We start from the raw sequence: 27,932 nt of genomic DNA, 5'->3' as shown, positions 1-27,932 counted from the left end.
CCTTTGGGAGAGGGAGGAAGCCGAATTCCCCTGGGTGGGACTTCTTGGCTCCCTTCTCAGCAACAGAATTGTTACTCGTTAAGGTAAAAGCCAGGCTGTGGTTTGGGTTATATGTATTTTCTGTTAATTCACTTAAAAATGCTTTCCTTCCATATATATTCCTTGTAAACTATGAGTCTACAGGATAATATATGTGCACATCTTTATCTATGGATATTGAAAATGACATAGATAAATATCACTTTGTGCTAAAAATAAGCCTATAGTAATACAGAGGTCAGTCCGGGGTCATAGGGTACATAAAACAGACTGGATTTTGAGTCATGACATCTACACAGACTGCAGTACTGCTGAATTTTCATATTAAGAGGTTTTGGCTGAAGGAATTCAGACACATACACAGTATGGCCCCAGAAATCTTGCCAAGAAAAGTTGAGTTTAAAATGTAGGGGAACCGATCCAAGAATAGGCCTCAAACATGCTGCATTCATTACACGCAGCTGTGTACATGAGAAGTGACTTTTTATCCCCACCTACCAAAACCCTATCCAGAGCTGTCACTTTTTTTTTTTTTTTGCCAACTTGCTGACCTTTCTGTTCCCACAAAAGGAAAATGTGATTGACAGATGATTATTCAAAACATTTTGGCAATTAAAAAAACAAGCATGCTAATGTATTTGCTATAAATACAACACGTTTTTAAAGAGACATTTCTTATAAGCTCAGTTTTTGTGAGTAAATATTCACTCACCAAAGTTATGGAGAAAACCAGCTTGTATTCAGAATGGGGATGGATACTGCATTGGGTGCCTTTGGAATGTAAGGGCTTAGAGATACCCAGGTTACCTAGGTGATAAGGAATTATGATCAAGACACTTGGCAGAGGAAGAGAAAAACGGGAACCCATTTCCGTAGGCCTGGAAGAAACAAATGCCGATCAGGACACACGAGCAGCGGTTGAGCCAGGTTTTAGGGGAGTGCAGGGAGCATTAAGAGGTACCTCTAGCTACCTAGCCATAGTTACCTGGTTAGGTCACACGTTCTCTGCTTCCGCTTCTCCCGCCGCTGCTGACTGAGGTTCTCCCATGTTATCTCCAGATCCAGCTTCCCCACAACAGGATCTGATCAGTGGAGTCTAGTCTCCATCCCACATAGAGCCCAACCCAGAGCAACCACGACGGACCATTTACTGGATGCTGGCCCTGCAAATAGTTGGTTTTCTTTGGATCAGCTTTTAATTTCATCCAGCACTTGGAGACGGAGTTACAGGAGTGATGCCATGAAGCCAAGCACGGACCCACAAAAGCTTTGTGCGACTTGTGCAGCCCATATATTTTATCATAAATGCATACATTCAAATAATAAAGATATTTTAAAAAAATACATGATGCATTTAAAAAATATTTTACTTCGCTAAATTTTCTGAGCAGAATATTTTAATTTCTCCAAGGGGAAGTAAATAATACCAAAGAAAATAATAAGGGGAATAATTTGTAACGTAACTTTTCCTGTCTCTGATGGGAACTAATTCTTATTAAGGGCACTGGACTGATATAAGTGCTTCCCTGTTCCAGTAAGCATAATGGAAAACTACTGTTTAGTCTGGGTACCAATATGTCTGGCACACAGGGAGCAAAGTCAACTATTTCCCGGTGCTAGGAAATATATTCTATCTTTTGACCCAACAGAGCCTGAGACAACTTCTTTCCAAAGACTCTAACCAAGTCCATTTTTTTGTTTTCCTTTTTTCTGGTGAAATGTATCTGGGGATTTTATGACTGTTGATATTCCACAAACAGGAGGATAATCTTTGCATCTTCCAGACTCAGAGAATTTTGGCCAGTTAACATACAACCAATGCATGTCAGAAATAACGATGCTGCTTCTGTTTCTAGATTCTTCTCCGATTCTGTAATGTCATAGGACTATTAAGCATTACTTGCTGTTGGACATTAAAAACTGACTCAGATTTTTATTTGTGTCCTTCAAGATTGTTTAATTTTAACTTTTAAATCAATGCTTAATTGTACTACATTTGATTATGAAATTTATTTCCATGCACATATATAAATCGCATAAGCAATTTCTTCTATATGTGATATAAATGAGTATGATAAAAATAGAAATGCTTAAATACTTGTTTTTACTTATATCACACCTATATTTTAAATTCTTTAGATCCAATATCAGTTTTTTTTAATAATTTATTGTCTACAGTGATTGATTGAATTAATATTTCTGTTAGTATCAAGGAGTAAAACTATTTTGCCTTACCAATTCAGAGCAAATTCAAATGATTGGTTTTGGTGTTTGGCAAATTTCTAAATCTTATTACTGTGGGATCAAATGATTATGTAACAGCTACAGTTGGTAATTAACTGGTAATTCAAAATCTGCCACAAATTTAGTTCAGGTAAACCAATTTTATTCAGTGCCTACACATAGTTAATACTGTCAGGGATTGAATGCTGAATGAAATGTGAACCCGGCTTTTGAGTTTCTACCATATTTAAGTACTATAATGAGTATGTTTCATAAATTATCTCATTTAATTTTCACAACAATCCAATGACATAGGTATTATATTACTCCTATTTTACATACATACATGAGGCTCAAAAATGTCAAGCGATTTCCCCAAAATCACACATGTAGTAAGTGGAAGAGGCAGAATTTGAACTCAGGTCTGTCTGACTCCTAAGCCCGTGGTCTTTACTTTTCATCATGTTCAATGCACTGCTCTCATGGAGGTGTGTGATACAGCTGGGGTTTTTTTTTTGGTCTAGAGGGCAACAAAAGGTAGCAGGTAGAGGAAACATTTGATTTATTTGAATTTGCTAGTTAATGTGTAGAAGAATGCTATTAGGCCACTCTTTTTTTGCAGAGAGGCAAAGTGTGTGAGGAGTAGTAGGTAGCTCATTTTATAAAAATTGGTTGGTGTGTTGAAGAAGGGCAGCAGATGAAGATTAAAAAGAAAGGCCAGGGCTTGATGTAGAAGTACTAAGGAGTCCTGCTAAGGAGGTTAAATGTAAGACATCAGCAGGTTTGTGTTTTTATTTTTTTAAATTATTTATTTATTTTTGGCTGTGTCGGGTCTTCGTCTCTGTGCGAGGGTTTCCTCTAGTTGTGGCGAGCGGGGGCCGCTCTTCATCACGGTGCGCGGGCCTTTCACTGTCGCAGCCTCTCTTGTTGCGGAGCACAGGCTCCAGACGCGCAGGCTCAGTAGTTGTGGCTCACGGGCCCAGTTGCTCCGCGGCATGTGGGATCTTCCCAGACCAGGGCTCGAACCCGTGTCCCCTGCATTGGCAGGCAGATTCTCAACCACTGCGCCACCAGGGAAGCCCAGGTTTGGGTTTTTAAAACATAAGTGTGGTAGCTTTGGAAAGGCGGTCCTGATAAGGTGAGGGAAAGAGGAGGGAGAGAATATCTAGGATGCTCTTACAAAAATCCAGGCACGAGACTATGAGGCTGTCGATCTGGACAGCGGCGCGTGGATGGAAAGGGAGGGGAGAGGGTCGTGACCTTCCTGAAGAGTAGAAGCGGCAGGACGTGGTGATGGGTGGTTTTACGTTGGAGCCGAAGGAAAGACAGTTGAAAGTTCTACGTTAGTCAGCTAGGTGAAGAGCTACGGGGACTGAACTGAGAAGGACAAGGGGCAGGGATGGCTCTGCAGTGAGGATGGCATGTAATAGATCTGTCGTTGGACCTGGTGCTTTAGAACCGCCCCCGGGGAAGCCACGGCAAGCATCGGGCATGATGTCCTAAGACAGCTGGAAAAGATGTGCACACATTTTGATATCTTTTTTGTAATAATTTTCTCTAACATGTGAAAGTATGTCGGGTTGTAGTCAGGTTAAATGTGATATGTGTTCTTTCTTTCATTCAATGATATTAAGCCAATCATTTTGATATCATGAAGTATTTTAAGGCAATACAAACAATGCAATAGGTACTGTGATTGTTATTGTTTTCTTAATATAGTAAATATGCAATAATCAACTGGCATCCAGGGGACAGGAAAGCTTTCAGGTAAGGAAGAGGAGACATCTAAGCTAAGACTGAAGGACAAATAGGACTCAGCCAAAGGAAGATCCTACTCCAAAGAGAAGGAACAGCCTTTGCGAAGTGCCAGAAACTGTAGCTGTGGTAAAAAGTGCAAGGAGAGGCTGGGTCACAGAGGATCTCATCAGTTCTGCCTAGGAGTTCGGATGTTGTCATAGTGGCAGTGGAAGCCATTCAGATTTTTTCAGCCAGGAAATTGATATGATTATTTGCATCTTTCTGAAAGATTTTTCTGAACATGGTGGGAAGAATGTTTGAGGAAGGCAAGAATAGAGGCAGGTATGATATTGCCTGTCAGTGAAAAATGCTGATGGCATCACCAAAGGTAGAGACCATGGTGATGAAAACTGTGAATATGGTGGAGGGCCTGTGGGTTGATTCCATGTGGGGAGTGGGGAAGACAGTGCTGATAAGAGGAAAGAAGAATGGCTTCCAGGTTTCTTTCTTGAGCATTTGGATGGACACAGAGGTTTTGCTCACTAACACAGGGAACCCAGGAAGAGATGGACATTCGTGGAAGATGATTTGTTTTATTTTATTTTACTTTTTAAAGGAGAACTGCTCAAAGTCAGCGTTTCCATTCAACTGTCACGAGGTCTTTATTTTCATTTTATTTTATTTTTTTTGGCCGCACCAGGGGCTTGTGGGGTCTTAGTTCCCCGACCAGGGATTGAACCCAGGCCCTGGGCAGTGAAAGTGCAGAGTCCTAACCACCGGACCACCAGGGGATTCCCAAAGATGATTATTTTAGCTTTGAACATGTTGCATTTAAGATTCCTGTAGACATCCTGTCAAAGCCATTAAGTGATTGGCTATGAGCCTGGCAGGCAATTGGAATTAGGGAATAACATAATTGGTGAATTAGGCCTTGAGAGGTGGCAATGATCGTGGAAGTCGGAGAGAAAGAAAAAGAGGGAGAGAGAGAGAGAGAGAGGAAGAGTAGAGGAAGAGAGGGAGAGAAGAAGGGCATCTAGGCAGAGGGAGCGATGTGACACACAAAGTAGCAGAAAAAGGGGAGAGGTATGTTTGAGAAAAATCCTATTGTCAAGTGCAAAATAAGACTAAAATGGTCCTCCTACACAACAGGTTGACGAGGGGTTTATGCTGTAGTCGATAGGGTGCCAGTGAGGCTTTGAGCATAGGAGGGGCATTTGTGTATACAGTAAGTCCCCTACATACGAACGAGTTCCGTTCAGAGAGCACGTTCACAAGTCCAATTTGTTCGTAAGTCCAACAAAGTTAGCCTAGGTACCCAACTAATGCAATCGGCTATATAGTACTGTACTGTAATAAGTTTATAATACTTTTCACACAAATAATACATAAAAAAACAAATGCAAAAAATAAAGAAAACATTTTTCACCTTACAGTACAGTACCTTGGAAAGTACAGTAGTCCAGTACAACAGCTGGCATCCAGGGGCTGGCATCCAGTGAACAGGCAAGGAGAGTTACTGCCTGGAGGAGGGAGAGGAGGTGGGAGATGGTAGAGCTGAGGGATCGTCAGCCATAGGGGACGGAGGGCGAGCTGCAATTTCACTCACGCCTGACGTTGATGGAACAGGTTCTGCTTCCTTGCTGGAACCAGATGCACATCCGCATCTTTGAAAGTCCGCAACTTGAAGGTCCGTATGTCGGGGACGTACTCTAAGCCATTAGGAAGATCTGACTCGAGTGCGGATTGGAGCAGGGGTGCAGAGACCATGACGCAGGCTATTGATGCATCTAGGATAGATGTAATGAGATTGAGAAGTTGGGTGGGAAGTAAAAAGGAAATTTAAAGAAAAAACATGGATGCAAGAGGTACTTGTGAAAATAGAAGCGCTCCCACCACTTCTAACCGAACTTGGTAAGGCCAGGGACAGGAGATGACTATTCGAATAGTGACAACTTGGAGGAAAAAAAGGGAAAAGTCAGAAGAGGGATCTGGTTTTGGGAAATGTGCATCTTGTAAGGTATTTAGAACTTTTGATCATAATTCATAGAATTAAAAATAGAAGAATAGTATATCAGTATATTTTTCTTTTTAAACTTGCTTTTTCCCCCTGTTTTCCTTGAACTTCTAAAATTCTATCCCAGAGGTTAGACCGGATGATATTTTTCTTTTGCTATGCACTACAAGAGAAAAGAAAAAAAAAGGACTTAGAAATCCATTTGGAAAGAAACTCAGATGAGAGAACTCAGTAATCCTTACCAAAAGTGACAGTCCTTCATCTTTGCTGGGCTGGACCACTATGGGGGGGGGGGGGAGTGGCGGGGGGGGGGAAGGGCAGCTGTAGCGGCTGAACTTACGGTCTGAGCCCATCACTTCAGCAGGGATCAATAAAGCAATGGATACAGAAAAGATGTGGGGCATTTCCATGGGAATTGCTAGGACACGAGTTGTTCTTTTGCTGGCGTCTTTGAAGTCTATAAAAATATAATTCTGGACGTGTACCAAGAAGGGTCTGATGCAGAGTCAAACACATCAAGGAGGCTTGATGCCATGTTCACTTAAGTAGCTGTCTGTCCTGGGGGGTGAGGGGGAGTCTTTTCATGCTCTTTGCTGGTGGCGCTCATCAGTTCCACAGTTTTATGGAAGGTGTGGCCTTGTTCAGGAGAGTCGATTCTCCCTGCCGGACCACCACCGAAAGCAATTTTACTTCAGTTGTATTGCTTCAGACAGTTGACAAATACAGTGTTGATTACGTGACTTCTTCCATCTTCCGTGTGTACACTGAAGGTGAATTTTTTTTTCCTTTGGTGGCTTGACTTGCGTGTTGCTTGTTATGACTGTTTCTTTTTTCAGGAAGTCTTCTTTCCAGGGATAAAAAGGTTTTAATTCCCGTTGAAAAGAAAGGGGACCCCAGGCTGTGGACCCAAGTGTTAAGATGCTTTTGAAGACGGTGCAGGGGAGGGGCGGTGCGGGCAGCTGGAAGCTGCTAGGAATATGAGATCAGACATTCTGTCTCCGGCAAGGGAACAGGGCTGACATCAGCTGAACAGGCAACTGCTTGCCTGCCTGTCTTCCTCGGGCCAGATAAAGGCCCAGAAGGAGAGCTGCCAGCCAGGGGGAATGTGAGAAAATAGGAAATTGATTTGAAATAGGATAGGGAGAAAGGCAGAAGAATGAATTTAAGAATTTTCAAATATTCCCTTTTTAGGCATAAGTAGTTGCTGTCTCCATAGAGAAAGGTGATCTTTACTTCCTTTCTCACGAGAGTTAAGAAGGCAGCAAATTCACGGTCATACAGGTATTAGAAAGACCTGAAGTTGGTTTATTTCTTCATAATTGGAGGAAAATGGGATATGCATTTGTATTCCACTCTTTGGTAATTCTTCTTGATCCTTTTGAAATAAAAAAAAGAAGTGGAAGATTATAAATGTTCTAATTCTAGGCTCAGGAAAAGTAGATTTTTTTTTTTCCTGCTAGTTACAATGATAACTAATTAAACTTCACATTAACCCGAGGGGGCGGGGCAGTTTTGTGTTTGTGAAGGCTGCCGGGATTCTAATCTTCTGTTGACAGTGGTTCTTTTGCTTTGATAGATACCTTTAGGCAAATTACATTGTCTCTCTCTACTTCTTTGTTTAACGGCGTAGGGAGAGGGGGTCATGTTAACGATATGTAGGATCAGTAATAAATAGAGGAGATGTCTGTCTGTGGGGTCATAATTACCAGCCGCTCTGTGAGAAGGCAAGGGGCTTCAGCAGGAGCTCTAAGTTTCTTTTTGGGCCTAACGTTTGGTGATGCATGTGATCTCTTCAAGGCAGGAAAGCAGTGGTGTGCTCTAAGCTGTACTTACCAAGAGCCTCCTATTTGTACTTCACCTTACTTGAAGTTGTTGATAGGATACAGAGGCATTGGAAGACAGAGACCTTGCCGGGGATGTAAATCTTAGCTAGGTAGAATAAATAGACGTGGTTGCCACCAGCAGTATAATAACAGACAGTATGATAACAAACACATAACAATACAGCTCACGCATACCTTGCTACCTCTCCCGGCTTCTAAAAAGAATCACCAGTGCTGTTCTTATGAAATAAAGAACTTTTCACCTCGTATAGACACTGGATTGTGGCTGGTTTCTTAACAAATGGCATGGTAATATATGGAGTAGAATAAACATGAGCATAGCTGTTTTCCAAATCACATCTGCCTTAAAAAGTCAACATTTGGAAATGACTGAGGGGAACTTTTAACTCATTCCTCAAAATAAACAAACGAAAGCTTGATCTTTATACCCATAGTTGATGGACAGACAACAAAACAATCAGGGCAGTGGGAAACCAGGGTGGAAAAAAGAAAAACATTAAGAAAATGAGAAATGAATTTAAATATCCAGTAACTGAAAACTATCATCCTAGGACATTAAAGAAGTTAGAAGAAACTCCTGCATGGCCATTTAAAGGATTCAGAAGACCTGAGAGATTTTCCTTTTTTTAGAGGGAAAAATTGAGGCCCAGATAAGTTAAGACTTAGCAAGGTCACACAGCCAATGAGAAGAGCCATGTCCAGAACCCAGATTTCCTGATTCCCAGAGAATTTGTAGACAAGTGGAGAAATCCCTGAAGTGTGGGCTGTGATGTGTCTTCACCATTTCGATGTACAAACTATCAAAGCTACTTTGTTCCTTTTAGGTTCTTTTCTTTTGCACTGAGTCCATTTTATCATCTGGTGTCTGTTCACGTCATCCAAGGTGTGGACAAAAAGATGCCCGCTTCTCTGAGTTGTAGCCACGGATCTTCGTGACACTGATTATGATATTACATGTTTTTATTAAAATTGCTAGAAATAATCAAGAAGCAATAGAATAAGCTTTTTGTGGAGCGAATGCCTTGCTGTAATTTAGGACCTTGGTCACTAATCATAAATTGCTGTTAATCACAACCTAATCTAACTGCTTTTTTCCAGTTAGAAAATTCCTCATTCTAACCATCCTTCTGAAATCCTGCCAGAAATTCCTTGAAGGTAAATTTACCCGGCATCCATTCTAGAATACAAGCAGGAAGCGTGCAGTTATTCAACCTAGACTTGTCCCTAACTATGAGAGCCTTCTACTTATTCTGTATGCCAATATCATCTGGACGAAAGCTATCTCAGACTCTGTAGTTAAAGTGACACAGTGATATATTGATCTAATGAGTAATATTATGAAATTAATTCTAAAATACTCTAACTTGTTCTGCCTTAATCTTTAAAATTCATTTGAAGCATCACATTATGCAAACCTTTTTTGGAAGATCTTGCAGAGGACTTTGGCCAAAAATAACATATAGTTCCACATATTTTCACAGTGGTTTCTATTTCGGAGTCCAATTGCCACCAAGGACAGTAGACTCTGAAACACCTCTACTCTCTGGTGTCAGACTGTTCGCCTGGACACTTGCCTTAGTGGTTGGGACCTTTTGTCTGCCATGGATGGCTTCAGGAGTTAGATTCACCTTGCTTTGCATCAGTTAAATAGATGCCCTTATTTTGCCTTTCTTTAGTCTAGATCTTTTGAAAGACCTAATTCCCTTTGTGCCAGCTCTCCTAAAAGAGACAGTCCCTGACGCTTGCTATCACTCAGAAGCTGAAAGCCCCCAGAACTAGATATACTATAACTGGAGTTTTCCTTACCTGACCGCCTCTGTCTCTACCTGTTTTTTGCTTTATCCTCTCCCACCTTCCCGTTTCTAGAGAACTCATTTCTTCACATATAGTACTTAATGGATATCTGTGTATGATTTCCCATCCCTAGCAAGACCCTAAGCACACTTGCTTTTTTTTTTTTTTTTTTTTTACAAACCAAGACTGATCCTGGGTAGAAATTTGCCTAAAAGTATATTTTCCCCTACAGAGTATTTTAAACAATGGAAATACAGTTTTCTGCTCTAGTTTTAAAATAGTTTTGCCCCATGAGGTTTAAAAATGGCATTTCATGCCAGAGTACCTCAGGTGTTTCGGGTGCATAATAGGCGTTCAATAAATGGGAGTCAAACGCATATCTACATGTTTTGAAGATGAAAACTGGTTTGTAAACTAGCTGTCTCCATTCCCCTCCATCCCCTTGCTTCTCAACCCTTATTAAATCTGACATTCACCCCATCGCTCTGTTAGAAGTTGTTCATCTTTAGGTCACAAATTGCTTCTTCCTGCCAATTCCAAGAACTTCACCTCAGTGATCAAAAGTATTTATCTGCGGCATGCGGCTTTGTTAACCATCACCCACCTCATTCCCTACCTACGCTCTTGAAACCACTCTGCTGGGGCTCCTTTGTCTTGCTGCACCGCTGATTGCATCCAGTTTCCTAGCTGTGGAATTCTGTCTCCCCTGCTGATTGAACTTCCTCTTTGAGGCCAAGCCCGAAGATTCAGGCTTGGCCCTTTGCTTTCTCAGCTTACTCATTGCCTCTCATCTCTTCTACTTTCACAACATTCATCTACTTTCATAATTAGCACTGCTCTAGAGTGGGTTCGTAAAGGCACATTACAGAAGCAAACCCCTTGTTTCCATCTGTGAACGCCTTGCTGGCACGCTTAAGAGAGATATCCCATGAAATGCGCACCGCACTCTGTTTCTTTTTTCTTTGTCTTCTCATTGGGCCTTCTTCTCAGCCTGGGCCTCGGTCTCTCAATCTGCAGTCTGATAACCCAGAGGTTGTGGCTCTCAGCTCCACCCCCAAACCCCCATCCTCTAAGGAGGCTCACAGAAGAGCCATTAAGACGATGAAAGGAATAAAGATTAGACCCAAGAGGAAAGGGTAAGATAAAACTTAAAAAAATAATGATTGAGATTATTTAGCATGACCACGTGGAGCTGAAGGGAAGATTTAAGGATGATCATCTTTACGTATATGAAGGGCCCATATTGAGAAAACGGTGACCAGATGCTCCTTGTTTCTACTGAAGCTTGAACAAGGGCATTTGGGTGTAAATTGTGGCTTTAGAGATTTAAGTTAGAGATTCTCAAAATAGAATTGTCCTTGGTAAACAATGTAAACTATTGTAATGTATTATTGAAAATGCACATGGCATGGTAGAGAGGTTTTTTTTTTTTTTTTTAAACTAATAGATCCATCTGTGGATGGGGATGCAGAAGTATATGACCAACATAGATCATGTATTAAGTTTATGTCCAGTTTTATAATCCTGTGATTTTATAATGAGAAAGTACACATTTATAGTTTAAAAACAGTGACCTCAAATAACCAATGGTGCCATTAGGTGACAGTCTCTGCCCTAGAAAAGCTGGTTAGGTTAGGTTGGATTAGTTTGGGGGGTGTGTGTGTGAGAGAGAGAAAGAGAGAGAGAGAGAGAGAGAGAGAGAGGGGGGGGAAACCAAATATTACAAACGATCAATACAAGGGACAGAATCGTTTTAATTAACAAGCACTTTCTTCAATGCAGACTGTGTTTCCAATGGTCCATCCATCTACCCATCCCCAAACCAGTATTTATTTAGAGTCTCCTTTGTGCAGTACACTATGCTGAAAGCTGGGGAATCAGCAAAGAAATGGTCCTTGCCCTCATGGGTTTATGTTCTAGAAGGAGTTACAGACAAGTACAAAGGCAGCGGAATAAGAATATAGCGTGATGACTGTTAGGAAAGGATATTTACGGAATTCTATGGGAACACCAAGAGAGGGGCCCTTAAACTATTCTTAGTGGATCAGGAAAGGCTAAATAGAGGAGCTGACTTCCAGCCAACTCATGACCAAGCAGAAATTGGCCAGGGACATAGCAGAAGTAGCAAGCATATACTTACATCCAAAATGACAGAAGTGCATAAAATAAGTGCACAGAAATAATTTATGTTCACAAAATAGAAAAAAATCTTTAAAAATCTATTCCATGGGACTCTGTTTTGAAAACACCTAAAATTAACACATTATTGATTATCCAGATTTGTTTGTCAATAAAGACCTGGTAAGCTATTTGCAAAAATGATCTTAATACCTATGGGTTCTTTGGAAAATTTTGGACAGTGTAAATTTCTAAGAGTGACTCTAGAAGTTTGTGTGATTTCTGTGTTCTGTCCCCTGCATGAGGGATTTGAGCTGCGGGTAACTATTGCCCCTACAGACAACTACCCACCTGGCATCGCCACCTCATCACTAGCCATCAGTGAATAACTAACTTTCGGCGCCTAAACAAAGAAAATAAATTGTTTCTGGTGATGTATTTAATTTCAAAGATATATGGCCTACCTTTTTGACATCTAACTGAGTTAGTTGTTAGTTTTTGAGAACCAGAACAAGAATATGCTTTGGGGTTGCGTGAGTGGAATGATGTTGGAAACAAATAGCCCGGATTGAAGGGATTAAAGCAATTCAGTCGTTTTTCTTTGTCACATGTGCATTTCTTAAACATGGACTTTCAAAGGACACACCCCCAACGTACTCTTCTTTTCACAACCTACAAACAAGTTGAGCCCCAGTGAGTTGCTAAGCACGGACAAACACTGCCAGCCCCAGGTGGGCCTGGGAGGTCGTCTTGCTGATTTTAGACCTTGTGTCCAACCTGCCAGGGGTGAGTAGCGCTCCCTCTGTCTTGGCCACTCCTGTGCTTCCCCAGTCATAGAGGTTGACTCACGCACAGAACTAGGGTTCCACGACCTACTACAGAGCCCCTTGTAACACTGCCTTTGGACATTTGGTGGCTTGACTTGGGCCTCAGCTCTTGCTATGTACCTGGTTCCTGCCATCCATACCCCCAGCTAACTCTTGCTGGCGATCTGGATTTCTCTTCAAGCTCTGTCCTGCGCCTGTCCTGCTCTCACCACCAGAGAGGAGTGATCTCTCTGCCTCACCCACGTCCCTCCCACTTGGATATTTGCCAGCACAGGGCTGACGCGCACCTAAGCCTTTTGGATACAGCGTATTGCTTGACGCCCCCCGCAAGGAGTCCAGACCTCAACCCACGTGCCCAGACCCTGCTTCCCCCTCCTGCCTGCCTGCCTGCCAGGGCTGTGGAGGACCCAGCACGCTCCTGCTCAAGGTCACCTGCGTTAGGACAAAAATCAGAACCAGTTCTTTGGACACACAGTAAACGTGATTGGAGATAAAGAAAGAGTCATGTCTTCATCATGGATCAGATGTCAGAAGGCATTTGGGTTTTTTCGTGAAATAACATAACACCTCTAGAAATGAAGAAAACTTACCTTTTAGAAGTGATTTTGGATGTGGGTCATTTCAAACAGTTGTGAAATAAATAGCTGTACTGTGGGTGGATTTTTCCGTAGCTTAGAGCAAAGAATCACCTACGTATTATTCTAGCCTTTTTAGATTTACTGCAGACATCTGTGAAAAACTATGAATTGGCCTTTATTACAAGCCTTTTTTTGAAACCTTTATTTCTGTTCCAGTGTAAATGATAATTGAACTTCCTTGGAAAAAGGACCCAGAAATGAGGTTTTAAATACAGTTTATGTCAGCTGATAAGAGAGTCCACATAGCTGTTAGAGATTTTCATGCTACTGACAAGGTAACGCTTTGCAAAACAGAAGATAAAGCCTAAAATTTTATTTACAGCCTGTAACTAATTGTACAATTATTATATACCAGTTGATGTCAGTGTACTGTAATTTTAGTGACATAAATGGTTCGACATATTTGTTATTTAAAAAAGAAAAAAATATAAATAAGTGTATAATTTTTAACAAAGTCCATTTAGACAAACTGAATTCTAGAGTGACAGATACCTATTGACCTACACAATCCCTAAATCAGCTGTTCGGGAATGTTTATTAACTATTTCATTCCTCTGTGAGATTCTAGCTGGCAGAGAATACTAATATGTGTATTACTTATTACCTTAACTCTAAAAGCAGCTTCAAAACACAGGAGAAATCAGATGTGGTGCCTCTTCTTTTTTCCCCTTCCAAATCCACAAATGATCGGTTTTTAAAACTGAATATCATGTTTTCAAATCCTTGCCGTGGATTATCCCGACGTGTTTTATTTAGAAAGTGAACTACACTCCTAATACCAGTTTTTACTAAGGAGCTGATACTGTAATAGGTATTTAGTGCAATGGGTTAAGTGTCAGGCTGAGCACCTGAGGCTGGATTTAGTCTCTGGCACCCTATGTGGGCGGTTATTAACCGCTTTGGCTCTGGTTTCCTCATCTGTATAATGGGATAATAATATCACTTTCTCATTGGGGCTTTAGAGAGTTAATAAAAATGGTGTATGTCAAACGCTGCTCCATATGGTGAGTCACACGAAGTGCTCAGTGTTAGTTTTTATCATGTTCATATATTTAACACAGCTAGAAGTGTTTGATTATGATTTTGAGGAACATCTCTGACAGTATGGATTCGGTGCTTAATCATTAGCAAGAAAATCATCATTCCCAGTTTTGGTTAAACTCTGCTTTTTCTTCAAGGCTTTTGGCCAAAGCAGGGAGAGGGCAGAAGAATGCTTAATATTAAAGCTAAGTTGGTGCCGATCTGAAGTAACAGCTCACGCGTGGACTTTTTTTTTTAAATACAATTTGCTTTGATTTGATTTGGTTCATGCATTTTTAAAAATCTTCCTCGTGGTGTGCAGTCATTATGCCTAAAGAACTGAATTCAGTTATAAGTAAAATTCATTTAACAGCACAAGTATGATTGCATGTGGTTATTTATTCACAACATAAAATAGCCACATAATTCAACATATTTGATAGTGTCTGCTCATGGAACTGCAGGGAATTCTGCAGATCTTAGGCAAGAAATGCTTAAGTTATAGAAGGCAGTATCCATAATGCTAATTATTCCTGACAGCATCAATATGGCAAACTATAATAGACGAAAATAGAAGTTTAAGGTGTGCCTCATTATATGTCTCTATAGGACACTTTAGTGGACCCCCTATATGTAAAAGATGGCAGTGATTTAATGCATGGATGGGTGTGGCCACAAGCCCTTGTATCCTTTCTTAGGAAGACATTTGTGGAAACCATCCGTTTGAAACCCCGTCTCTCCCTCTCCTTCCCCGTGTGCTGCTGCAGCTCAGCTGTGTTCAAAGTCAGGCCTTGATCATTCTCAAAGGGATAATGTCTTGGTCCGATTTGAAAATAATTAGTTTCGTACTCAGAAAAGGCAGAACTAGATCTACATACAGAATATTCCAAGGTAGTCCAATAAAAAATTCACCTAACCTGTATCTGATATTTATAGATGGGCATGGCTTAATTAGCATTCTAAATTGTAATTTTAATAAATACTGCCCAGCAGTGACCAATTTACATAGCATTTATCTGGGGAAACGAGCGTGCCCAAGTACCAGTCTTCTTGAGATTCATCTTGACCCAAGCAGCGATTTAAGACGTTAAGAGCTTTCGTTCCTCGATTAGAGTGTTCATCTTGCTGTCTCCTCATGTTCTAGTCCAAATCCAGATCTGCTAACCTGTGTCATCAAAAATCCAGGAGTACGTATCGGAAGCTTTCCCAAGTCCCTGGGTCCTGGAAGACTCTCAAGGTGCAATGTTTCACCTATTCAATTCTTCTAAGATTCCAATTGAATACGCTTTCCTCATATTCCAGGGCCTAAATCATTCTACAGTGTTTACTGGCAATTACTTCAGATAACCCCCCCCCCCCATGAGTCACACACGTTACAGTGATTCGTGAAAGGATCCTTTTCAAAATATTACGACTTAGGAAGATATTTGCCTAAGAACTTAGAAGTCTTTCAGTGCCCCACAAAATATCTATTGTTCTATTTTTTGACCCAGTTTTACTAAGGTGAATTTCAAAACCTTGAAATAACTTTGAAATTTATACTGTGTCAAAGGCATGTTTAAATACTTTCTCTGATACCTTAACGATGTCCTAATTAAAGAGTGAACATACTGATCATTCAGGGAAGAATAAGCACGATGTTTGTGATATTCACGTAAGAGAATGTGTTTGTGAGTCACGATTTTCGAAGAGCCATTGTTACTGAAAGCAAAGAACACTGAGGTGCAGAGACTGTGCTTCAACACGGAGGCACATCAGACGTTTCCGTGAATGACAGTGGGCGTGCTGGATGGTAAGGAAAACTGGAGAGGAAGAGTGTTCACCGAAAGGCAGGGGAGCTGTGTGCACGTCCCTGTAGCGTTACACGTAAAAGGCGCCCAAAGTCAAGGCAGAGATAACCTGAAGAGGGACAAGAAATTGCTGTTGTTAAATCAAGGAAATTGAGAAAAGGATATGATCTGGTAAATGAAGTTGGGGGGGGGGGGGGACACTGGTCCTTTCTTAAGTAGCCATTTTTTGGCTTACTATTTTTAGATGAGAGTTAAAACGTAGAACGACAGCTAATGATGCAAAGATCTGCTGATTGATACCAGTACTGCAAAGTGCTGCTTGTTGTCTTTCTTTATTCATAAAAATACCTGAGGGGTTTGCAGGGCTTGAAAGAAAACACGGGTGAGTCTAAAAATTCAGGAACATTCCGTCATTCCGTTCTTAGCTTAATGGAGGAAGAAGCTGAAAGGGATGGAATGTTCTGGAAGAAAGAGAAATTAAAGGAAGGAGGGACGTTGGCCCGGAGGCCACGCCAAAATAACGATGAAAGTGCGTCTGGAGGGAAGAGAAGACGATCTTTTAAAGTAAAGATGTAGTAAGAGCCGGCAGCATCGAAGTGTCCCGCGTTCAGAGTGAAGCCCGCTGGAACGCCGCAGCAGGTAGGCGGCCCAGGTCCGGGCTGTCCGGCCCGGGCGCGTCGTCCACAGTTGGCTCGGACCCCGTGAGCCCCCGTGTGCAGCCCCGGAGACCGCCCTCCCTCCCGGCGGAGCGGGCCCGGCGCCACCGACAGCGCTGCCGGGGGTCCGAGTCCCCGGCCGGCACGAGCCGGGCGCAGGGCAGCTCCGCCCCCCGGCCCGCGGGCCCCGGGGCCGCCTCGAGGGGCCGGGCCTCGGCAACCCAGGCCGAGAGGCGATGCGGGCTGAGCCGGTGCCCCCGCCGCGCTTCCCAAGCGACACACAGACACAGACACACACACGGCGCGCGCGCCCGCCGGCGCTGGACTTCAGGCCCCGCCGGCCACCCCGCCCGCCGCCGGGGCCCCCGCCGGCCCCCTTCCCCGAGCGGCGCGTCCCGCCAGCCCGAGGACTTCGTCTCGCGGCGACGACGGGGCGCGGGGCCACCGCTCGCGTTCGGACGAAGGCCACAGCGCCGCCGCCGCGTGAGGCGTGAAGGCTGGCGGCTCAGGGGTCGGGGTTCATCCAGGTGCTGGGAAGGAGGTTCTTCTGTGAGCGCAGCCAGGTCGCGCTTCCGGACAAGGACCGACTTGCAAAGATCCACAGCTACGCCGGAGAAGAAGCCCGGGACGGAGCGCGAGCGCTGCACGGCCTGCGCGCGCGCGCGCGCGCGGAAGGCCCCGGATCGCGGCCTCCAGGGCAGGCTGGCGAGCAGCTCGGGGCGCAGCGCGCGCCCCCCGCGCGTGGGACGCGGCTCTGGGGACGCCCGGCCTGCGCGCGCGTGCGTGCGTGTGTGTGCGTGTGCGTGTGGACGCGGGGGCGGGGGGCGCGGCCGGGAGCGCGGGCGCCTGGGCGCGGGGCCGGCGGGGCGGGGCGGGGGCGGCCCGGCCCGGCGCGAAGGGGTTAAGCGCCGCCGCCGCCGCCGCCCCCGCCCCCTCCGCGGCCGGGTGTAAACAGACGAGCCTCAGCCTATCATGTCTGGCGGCCGCTCGCAGCCGGAGCCCCGAGCCCGGCGCTGTAACACGAGACGCTCCAGACCGCGGCAGCTTGGCAGCGCCGGGCTCGGCTCCGCACGGCCACAGCGAGGGCGCGCCGCGGCAAGGTGGGTGAGCGGCGGCGGCGGCTCCGCGGCCTGGGGGGCTCCTCGCGCGGCTCCTCGCGCGGCCGGGTCGCTCGTTCGCGCCCGGGGACCGCGGCGGCGGCGGCGGCGGCGGCCCCGCTGTCCTCCCCCGTGGCGTCGGGAGGGGAGGAGGCTCCGCGCGGGTTGGAATCGGGGCCCGGGCGACGTGAGCATCTGACCGGCGGGGGCGCTTTGACCGCTGAGGGGCCGCCTTCGGGGTCTGGAGGAGGCGGAGGCTGAACTCGCTGGAGGACTCCGCGTCCCTCGGAGCGGCGCAGGTAGCTGCGGGGAGAAGGGTCTTTTGTTCGCGCGTTTTTAATCGGGTGGATGTTGTGTTGTGAGTAGAGTCCAGGGCTAACCCAGGACGTAGCGCCGTGTGTTTCCCCCGCGTTCGGTTACTTTTGCGACGTGGCGTGTTGAATTCGTGGGGAGCACATCTGGAGCCGGAGGGATTTGGGATCGTTTCTGTCTCCGGGGTTTCAAAATCCGCCTTGAGCTGGAATTAATCAGCCCTTGGGTTTCCTGAACTGAGGTCCGTCGTGCCAGCGGTTTAGGGCGGGGCGGGGCGGGAGGCACACGGTAATCAGGCTAATTATTAAAAGAGCAGCTCTCCTCCTGCAAAACGCTCAGCGTGTGATTTTTTTCCCGGAGAGGGTTTTGCAGGGCAGAGTCTCTAAAAGAAATCCCGCTTTTCCGTCGTGCTTCGGTGCCGGTCGCTCCCGTGGAGGAACTAGTTGGGAATGATTTTTGGAAACAACTTGCGCCTTGTCTATCGAAGTCGGAATCATTTACCATTTATGTGTGTGTCTTAGTAAAATAAAACAAGGATCCGTGGCAGCTCTCAGAATAAGTCACATTTCCTCCCTCTCCCTGTGCTGGCATCTCTCTTTCTCTCTCTCCGAATATCTCCTAAATGGGATGTACAGAAAATGCGTGCTGTGTCCCAAAGCCATTCTGTCTTCCGAAAGCCTGAGATAATCAAATTCAGCGCCGTTAAGAGGGTGTAGTTGAAGATTTGATCCCCTTCCACTGAAGTGGAAATACTTTCAGTAATTGAAAGCAGATTCACGTCTGGAGTTGTACAAGCCAAGGTTTTCATTTTTAAAATAAACCTTTTGTTCTCTGGCTTTAAAAGTTCCGGAGAGCCATCCAGAGACCCCTGTGTGCTAATCGTTAAAGTAGCCAAGGCTTGAACATACCCAGGGAAGGCATTTGAGAAACACAGCCTCCCTGCCTCGCGGTAGCGGACCGTTGAGAGCAGCCTGCACCGTCGGGGCCCCGCGTTTCGCTCTCTCCCCGGATTCCCAGGCGTTCAAATGCAGCTGCACTGTTCAGAACCCCCAAACCCCAAGGAGAGCCCATCTGTTTTAAGAGGTTAAAAAACTTGAGAAAGTTTGGTGTTATCCCATTGCATGTTGCGATATACACAGTTTGGTGCTGGACTTTGTAATCAAGCATGAAGTATGCTTCGTGCAAGCAGATGCCGCTCATACCTCAACCGGTGGATTGAAACGTACGAAATATGATCGCACGTTAACATGGTTGCTTTCTCATCTTTGGCGCCTACGTGTTGAAAGCTTTTAAAAACTGGCTCTTGAAGACTGAAACCAGGATGCATTCTAGACAAAGAGGGAGTCACTCACTCTTTTTATCTGTGAAGATTGAGAAGGATGGTGGTGTACAAGAGCGGTACCTTCTTCAGGGCAGGGAATCGAAGATGAATTGTGTAGTTAGGAGGGAAAAGTGAGAAGCGTTGCGCTTTTAACAGTGATAACTGAGATCAGAGAAAAAACAGAAAGCAGTATTCCAAATATTTTTAATAACTACTTTCTTAAACCTAGTTTGGTGATTATCAGTAAGATGTGAATGGGCGTATTTACAGAGTGTGACATGGCAGTTTGATTTCCTAAAAACTACTTGGTAGCTCCGTGTTTTACCTGGTTTCCTCGTCTTGATAGTTAATCCTTTGAGCACGTTAAAATAAATATGAAGTGAATAACTTGGTCATGATTTAAATGATGTTTTTGTGAACCTGTCTCACGTAAGAGTCCTCTTTTACGAAATCAGTATTTAAAAGATTCAGCAAATCTTTAACTACCAAATAAAATCTTACTGCATTTTGGTTGTGTTGCATCACCTTTCTTAGGTATCAGTGGCCTAGTGTGTGGCATAATAGAATTTAATTTTCCTCAAAGATTCAGAAAGAAAAAAGCAACTTCCTGTGGACCCTTACAGATGTCTGAACAGTGATTTTCAGTGTAAGATCCTTGTCTAAACATTTAATAAACTCACGCTTTCCGTGACTTCTATTTACTGTTAGTTTTTCTGTCCTTACATTTTTTTTTTTTTTTTAACTTGGTAACGGGTGTGCACAGGATCTTCTGTCATCTGAAATCACATATTCAATTTATCACGGGATTCCTTCCTTTCATAATGTAGGGAAGTGGCAAAGGAGGCACTGTCTAAATGCGGCGATCTTGATAATTAATGCCATAAAATAGATTAAAATGCTGTATTCCAGGTATTCATTTCCTTAAAAGGGCCACCAGAACAGCGTTGCTAAGCACCCGTCACTACTGCAAGTAACAGAAAATGACCCAAATTAAAGAACCTGTTCTAAGCTGTATTCTTGCATTTTCTAAAGTGCATTTCAAAAGGTTTAACCAGACTCATTCAATTAGTGGAGAAAAAAAGCATCTATTTTCAGCTCTGATCAGCAATTAAGAGATTGGGCTTTGGAACATCAGTTTCTTTATGTTTATAATTTATTTTGTTTTCTAGACTTTAAACAATTGTGAATAAAGATTTTTAACAAATCACCTTTCTGACAATACAAACGTAAATGCTAAACGTAGGGCAGTATATTTGCTTTAAATTTCTGTCTAATTGAGTAATTTTTATTAGCTTTTCCCTCATTTTAAAAAAGTTTAAATTTTATACTAATATGGTAAACTACTGCTTCATTCTGGATTTCTTACACTTTCTTTGTGAAAAACAATATATATATATATATACACATACACATGCATACATACATGTGTGGTTTAAACTAAAGTATGGTTGTAATTATTTGATCTTATCCTAGATATGAGTGCTTTAGCACCAAACCCTTGAGAAGTATTAGGATATTTTTCCTTAAGGATGTTTGGATGGTGTGAATTTGGTACCACGAAGGAGATAGAGTGATATGTCGAAGAGAGAAAGTAAATAAGTGAATTAGGGGCAGTAGAGTGCTTTTTTTTGTTGTTTTTTTTTTTTAAGAATAAAGTTAGCTGTACCCTTCTGGGTTAGACCAGAGCTTCTACGTAGTTAGGGCTAAAAACCTAAGCCACAACTATTGAAGTCGTTAATGAGTTAGATCTTCCAGGGACCTGGTTCTTAGCTAATCCAACAACAGTCATAAATACAAGTTGGGGAACTTTCTGGCCGAGGAAAGGATTTGATGGATAAGGGCTGTTAGAGGAATAGGAGAGATGAGACAGGAGTTCCCAAAGGTTTTGATTAGGATTATTAGAAAGATTTTTTGCTCTATCACATTGATCTGGGCAAATTTAAAGCATATAAGTATAGATATTAAGTTATCAATCTTAAGTGATTATATATGAAGTGATTCCATATCCTCAGACACTGAATATTTTTAAAGCCAACATAACACTTAATTCTTTCTTCTGAGAGAGAGATTTTACAATAGCAATTCATTATATTTAGTTTTATCAGATTGTTTGGCATTACAGACTAATCTACTAATAGATAATATAAAATACATGAGATTTGTGTGACTTTTGTTATAGTGTTGTCTAAAATGGAAAGTCATTTATTGTAATACTTGTTTACGTCTAAGGCCTTTTGACTTGAAGTCTCAGTTTAGGTATTTGGAGTTTGCTGTTTGTTTTTTGACGCGTCAAAATTTGTTTTTCCCCATAGAGAATAACAGTTTGATGTGTAGAAATGATTTGATCATATGTATTTTTAGCAGCCTTGAAATGGTATATATTTTAATATTTTAAGAAACCAGTTGTTTTAAAATTGGTGTTTATATGTTGATTTTAGTTAGGAACCTAGCTGCTTAGTTACAAATCCTATGTGTTTAAGTTTTGAAATATCTACTCTTACTTTTTTACCACAAAAGGATGAAAACAGCTACCTCTTTGGTATCCCAGAAACAATGTATACCATAGATGTCACTGATGGGAAATTCATTTCACAAGGGAAGAATAATAATTGAAAAGTGCCCACAAATATTTGAGGGCCCATCGCTTCTAAATAATAGTTCGAGTTGGGAAACCACATACTATAGTATTTGAAAAAGTTTCTCTCTTAAGTGTTGTTATCCCCGTCTCTTAAAATTAAATACTATTTCACATAAAAGTCTTGTTTTGTACATTTAGAAGGCATAATGGATTCTAGAGCATTCCAAAATGACTAATAAAAACTAATGTAGAACAGCACTTTAGTTTTTGCTACTTAGACATCTTAACCTGAAATTTTTTAAAATTAAAATAATGTGTGGGCCTTTCCGTGACTTTTTTTTCATGTTAGTGTCTGCACAGCCCTCCTTTTTCCACAACCTTAAACTGTTTCCTGCAGGCAGAGGGAACCTGCTGTCTAGAGACCTGTAAAATGGAGCCTGGAACTCTTTTTCTGCTTTTTCTTTGAAATAAAACGAAACCGCCCTATATAACAAATTTAACACTGTTAACGTTTTCTAATTATTTAGCCATTATTTCACTTTACCTCCCGCTTAAAAGTTGTACGTTGGTGGAGTCGACACCTGGCTGTGCTCTTAAAAGTTTGTCCTTCAATTCCTGTGATAGTAGGGGGCAGTACTTCTCCTTGATTACCTTTGTTCAGGGAAACGCGGAAAGGCCAGGGTAGTTAAACCAGGCCATTTGGATCTGTGGGGTCAAAGTTAGATGCGAGGAAAGTGGTTAAGTGCGTTGTCGTCCTACTGAGCGCATCTTCTGTAGAGTGACCTTGATGGAGGTAGAAAGAGCCGAGCGGTTAAATGCGTTGTCATCCTACTGAGCGCGTCTGCTGTAGAGTGACCTTGATGGAGGTAGAAAGAGCCATTTGGCTTTTTCATGACAGCCACCCCTGCTTGTTTTATCACTGACACATCTTTACATCCCCCTTTTCCTGTTTCCTTCTTTTTGTTTTCAAATAGTATTTCCTCTGATCCTAGGCCATCAGAGTGAAGGGGAGAATTAAAAATTAGTTTCTTTGTAATTGATAGTAGATTTTCCTTCATACGTTCATTTCATACGTTGATGTGTATGGAGATATTCCTTCATTAAAAATTAAGGTGATCAGGCTGGCTGACCGTTCTGTATTTGCTTTTAAGGACCTTTTAATGGTGATGATTAGTCTCTTTGCAAAGAAGCTGCTATCCTGCTACTTTTCAAATTGTTTCTTGGCTGTTAAACGGAGAGACCTGCCAACCTCAATGTTAGCAGTGGGAATAATGTTTGTTTTAACAAGTGTCTAGGTATGTTGACTTGAAGGGTTTTAGTAGTTCTGTTGCTGCTGTCCTAGAGCCGTCACTTCCCTTAAAAAGGTAAAACCAAACCGGAAGGCTTTTAGTTTATATTTCTTAACTTTATGGCCAAGATTTTCCTTGTGATGTATTTTATGTCAACTCCATTAAAATGGAATTCTTGATTAAATATTTGGACAAGTATTGTTCAGTTATAGGAAGAATTTTATTAAACACAGTACAAGATCTAACCTTTCTGGAAACTCCAGTTAAAGCAATTAAGTGCTGCCTACAAGATTGTTTTCCTAGGCAAAGCGGTCAAACATCAACGATCGGCATTTACGCTTTACTTTTTGCTGAATTCTTTTTATTACAATTAATCAGAACTAAGTACACATCTTTTCATAAGGAAGAAGAAACTTGGCCCATTATCAAAATTCCTCGAATATCATTTCAGACCCTATCATCACGCAGTGAATTATGTAACGCTAAAATCTGAGGAACTCAAAATCGCCAAAAATAGTACCGTCAGGCAAGTCAGATTTTCTTGATCGCAAAGGATTTCTGTCTTGAAGGACTTTTTATTTTAAAAACAGACGTGCTGAATTGAAATATGTTTAAACTGAATTATCCCTCCGCACCTCCGCCTGTTCTGTTCTCGCAGTAAGGACCTTAGCTCAGGCTCTTTGGTCTCATGCGTGGACCTTTCCGTGAGCCTTCTCCTCTGGTCTCCCTGCCTTCTGTCTGTCCCCCCTTTAATCCAGCCTGCACACTGTCATCAGAGTTGTCGTTCTGAACCATACTTCTGAGCATGGCACGTCCCTGCATAAAATCCTTGTTATGTCTTTCGGATCAAATCCAGATTCCTTAAGTGTGTTTTATCAGGCCCTTCGTGATCCCCCTCTGCCTCTTTGCCGCTTGTACCTTTCCATCCACCACGCTTCAACATTTTCGCTTGGTGGTCGTGCCACTTACCTGCTCACAGATCTTTCTCGAGAGCCTACCTGCAGGGCGTTTCTTCTTTGAAGCCTTTGCCGTTTGCCCCAGGCAGGGCTGGCGCCTGTAGACTCCATGGCACCTGGGACAGGTTTCTGTTACGGCACTTAACACATTATACTGTAATCGTTTGTTTACAATTCAAGATCACCGAATCCAGACTACCTATTTTATAAGTGGAGAAGCAAGGCTAACGGTTGATTTGTTAGGTATTTACTTAGTCCTAATCTCTGTGCTGTACCTTTTATATGGATGTTATTTTTATCTCATCTTCAGAATGAGAGTTTTAACTCCCGGAGTTAAGTACTCTTATAATCTCCATGTTAAAGATGGGGGAACTGAGGCCTGGAGGAGTTACCTACTGTTGCTAGTGGGACGTGGGCACATGCCTAGGACGTGCTCCTGCTTTCCCTCGAGGGTGACTGGAGATCACCACCTCCCTCCCCAGAGCCCCTGACTTCCAGGCCAATTTTGGCATTAAGAAAAATTATTATGACATCTTAAAACACCTAATATGTAGCAGATGGTTTATGAAGTAAATATCCTTACTCCCTATTTTATAGATGAGAAAATTGAGGCTGAAGAGATTAAGTGATTTGCATAAGGTTATTCAGCTACTAAAGTACAAAGGCAGGTTGCTGCTAATCTCATATTTATATCATTCTTCATTACTGAATTCTTCCTCTAGTTTAAATATCAAATTGGATTTTCTTCTGACTTCGGTCCTAACTTTGCTTTACATGTAAGTTCTCTTTACTGTTATAGAATAGAATTATGCCAGTATACAACCTTTCCTAAATATTGTCACCATTGAATGTTACAAATATTTCCATGTCTGTTCAAGGCAGATCGTGTAATTTATCAGCAAGTACTTATGGAGAGAGTATGTGTTTAGTATTGTACTCTGTTTTTAATCTTCTTTAGATTTTTTTTTTTTTTTTTAGTGACCCATGATCATAAATGATCATCTATGATATAGCTAATGTCCACTCCTTGGCTAATATGCAGTAATGATTAGCATCATTGATTAGAAAATTAGTAGATTATGCCTGTATTGACACTTCTATTCCCTATTTAATGGTTTGTTTATTTAATTGATGACTAATGCCTTTACTATTAAAGGTTATTAACACATCAAAATGGTAATTATTGAACCTGGCAAAATGATAAATTATCTTTGTGTTTATTTCTTTGTGCCCAAGGCTAATCTGGTGTTCTTTTCTCTTTCTTCCTTCCTTCCTTCCTTCCTTTCTTTCAAGTTTTGATATGCTAAGAACTTCTGCTTAGGAAGTCAAATAAATTAGCATTTAAACTATTATCTGGTGGTATGACCTTGGAAAAGTTGCTTGACTTTGAGTTGTACCTGTGAAAGGAGGGAAGTAAACCAGATCAGTGGCTTTAGGTAGTATGGATTCTTGTAGAGGTCCTGTAGGATTTCTTCAGTTAATTCAAAATTCTTGAAAAAAAAACCAGACTGCAGATGGTAACAGAACATAGCATGCACACTAAAATATACAATAAACATGTATGTCTTGCTTCTATGCATATATTTGCATTTTTGTGAGGGTGTCTTTGGTTAGGGAAGTTAGGGCTCTATACTGGCTTTTTTGTTAATTCGGCTTGCCGAAGGAATAAGACGAGAAAGCACCCCCTGCAGAGCAAATCTGGGAAAGGTGTATCCTTACTCACCAGCTTCCAGAGAAATGGGTAGCGTTCGGTAGACCACGTGTGCTCGCTACATCTGTGTTTGGTTATAATAGAGATTCTGAAAATGAAGGTGGTTGTCCTCATTATGAATAGATAGTTACTATTCCCAAGTTCCATCATAGTACCTTGACCAGAACTTTTTTGAAACTATTCTTGAAATTGAGTTTATTTGCAAGGCACCGGTAGTTCTTGGTATATAGTTCTTGTTATGTAGGCGTGTCTCATTTTGATCACATACCAATTTAGCTAGTTTGATTGTTTACCTTCCTTCACGGACCTAAGAAACCAACATTTGGCTATTTCACAATATTAGATCTCTACTCAGAGAGAGAGGGTATTTACTACAGATAAATATATTCCATGAGGCCTTTTCAAAAGAGAAGTATCAGTGTTATATTGAGAAATGACTGCATTATCTGAAGAAGATGGTAACTCCTGAGATGGCCTGCAGAAGGCAGCTATTTTCATGTGGATGAATTCTAGTATTTTTTTAAGAGTTGAGTGGCATTGTATTATAGCCCCTTTCACATGTCAAGATTAAGGACTGAACCCTTACTGGGCAGAACAATTAAATTTAGAAATTTAGAAACTAAAAACTTTATAGTTGTTTCTAATGTATAACTGTTTATTTTAAACATTCTTAGACTTTTTTAAACCACTAAGGCCTGTAAATGTGTGATAATATGTTTGATTTCTTTAAAGTATATTTAAATTTCATGCATATTACATTTCATACAGAAAGCTAAGCTCAGTCTTTACCTTCATGCTTCCAGTTAGGAATAGGGACTCACGGTGCCAGGTCTTTCATAAATTGAAAAAAATTATTTACTTTCATGCTCAGATATCAGTATAAACACCTGGTTTATTGAAATGCTTATTAGTAAAATATATTTATTCAAGTAGTACCTCAGTTTCTCAAGAGCTGGGCATTAGAATTTTAAACGTACAGTATCTTTCCACCTCAGTAAAGGCAGAACATGGGTAGAGTTAAATATTCAAGATTTTTTTAAGTATATTTATGGAGAAAGAAAGTTGATAGTATCTTTTCATTTAAAGAACATCTCCTTGTGTGTATTTTATCAAAAGCATCTCCAGCCCCTATTTCTGGGAATATCTCAATTAGCAATAACAAGATATCTACCTCTAAATACCTAGGGGGTACTTTAATGAGATACCTCATTGGAAGGAGACCGATTGTTATTAATCTCTGCAGTGTGGAATGGAAACACTCTGAAACAGAGATAACTAGTTCTAGGCTCTAATAAAATGATAAATCCCCATCATGACCCTAGGGCAGAGGACCTTACTATTGAATAAAGGTAAATTTGAGACCAATATTGAATTTTTTCTCTATTTCTTAAGTTCACCAAGAATAAAATTCTGTGTATATTCGACTGTTCCATTTAGGAGAATTCTTGTGTTACACTTATTTTTTGACAACGTGGTCGATCATAACCCAGTGAAAAGCTAGTATCTTGAGAGCCTGGTTCACATTGTTAAAATCTATGTCAGCCACGAAAATCAGCCTGCTTTTACTATAGGCTAAACTATTTGAGGTGGCAAGCTGAAACCCACAGTAAAGCACTGAAGTTCTGTGCCTGAGAAGCATACGTACCCACTGCACACTGGTGGTTGTGAAAGGGCTGGATGGAGGAAGGCAAGAGGAGGAGAGAGATGGGAGGAGTGGTCCAGGGGTTTAGCTATTTCTGTTCCATTTTATTTGTGTAAAGTAAAGCATGAGATCTGAAATCAACAACCTTTTGTGGTACAGTTCTGTACATGCTATTTATCGCACAACCTCAACTCCACTTAAATATAAGGAAAGACCCATTCTGTATATTTCTGTTAAATTATTAATGAGTGTTAACCTGGTTTTTAAAATGACATTTTTTTAAGCCCAGTGATGATTGAGTTTAAGTCATTGTACCCCGTCGTGGT

The 27,932-nt window shown here is 42.0% G+C and overlaps 1 protein-coding gene across 16 annotated transcripts in view; it reads left to right on the top strand.

The window, feature by feature from the left end:
- Positions 1–27,932, top strand: part of TENM3 (teneurin transmembrane protein 3) — a 2,524,603-nt gene that overhangs the window by 2,190,644 nt on the left and 306,027 nt on the right. Inside the window, exon 1 of one of the 16 annotated variants that reach the window (XM_059909701.1) lies at positions 17,651–17,800. The exons of 14 other annotated variants lie outside the window; for them this stretch is intronic. The gene's annotated coding sequence lies outside the window, so the exon portion shown is untranslated. Of the gene's footprint in view, positions 1–17,650; positions 17,801–18,030; positions 18,097–27,932 lie in introns of those variants that run through there. One more of the 16 variants, XM_059909702.1, reaches the window with a different exon arrangement.

The sequence above is a fragment of the Balaenoptera ricei genome, chromosome 21, assembly GCF_028023285.1.
Source record: "Balaenoptera ricei isolate mBalRic1 chromosome 21, mBalRic1.hap2, whole genome shotgun sequence".
NCBI lineage: Eukaryota > Metazoa > Chordata > Mammalia > Artiodactyla > Balaenopteridae > Balaenoptera > Balaenoptera ricei.
This window is presented reverse-complemented; position numbering and strand designations above follow the sequence as displayed.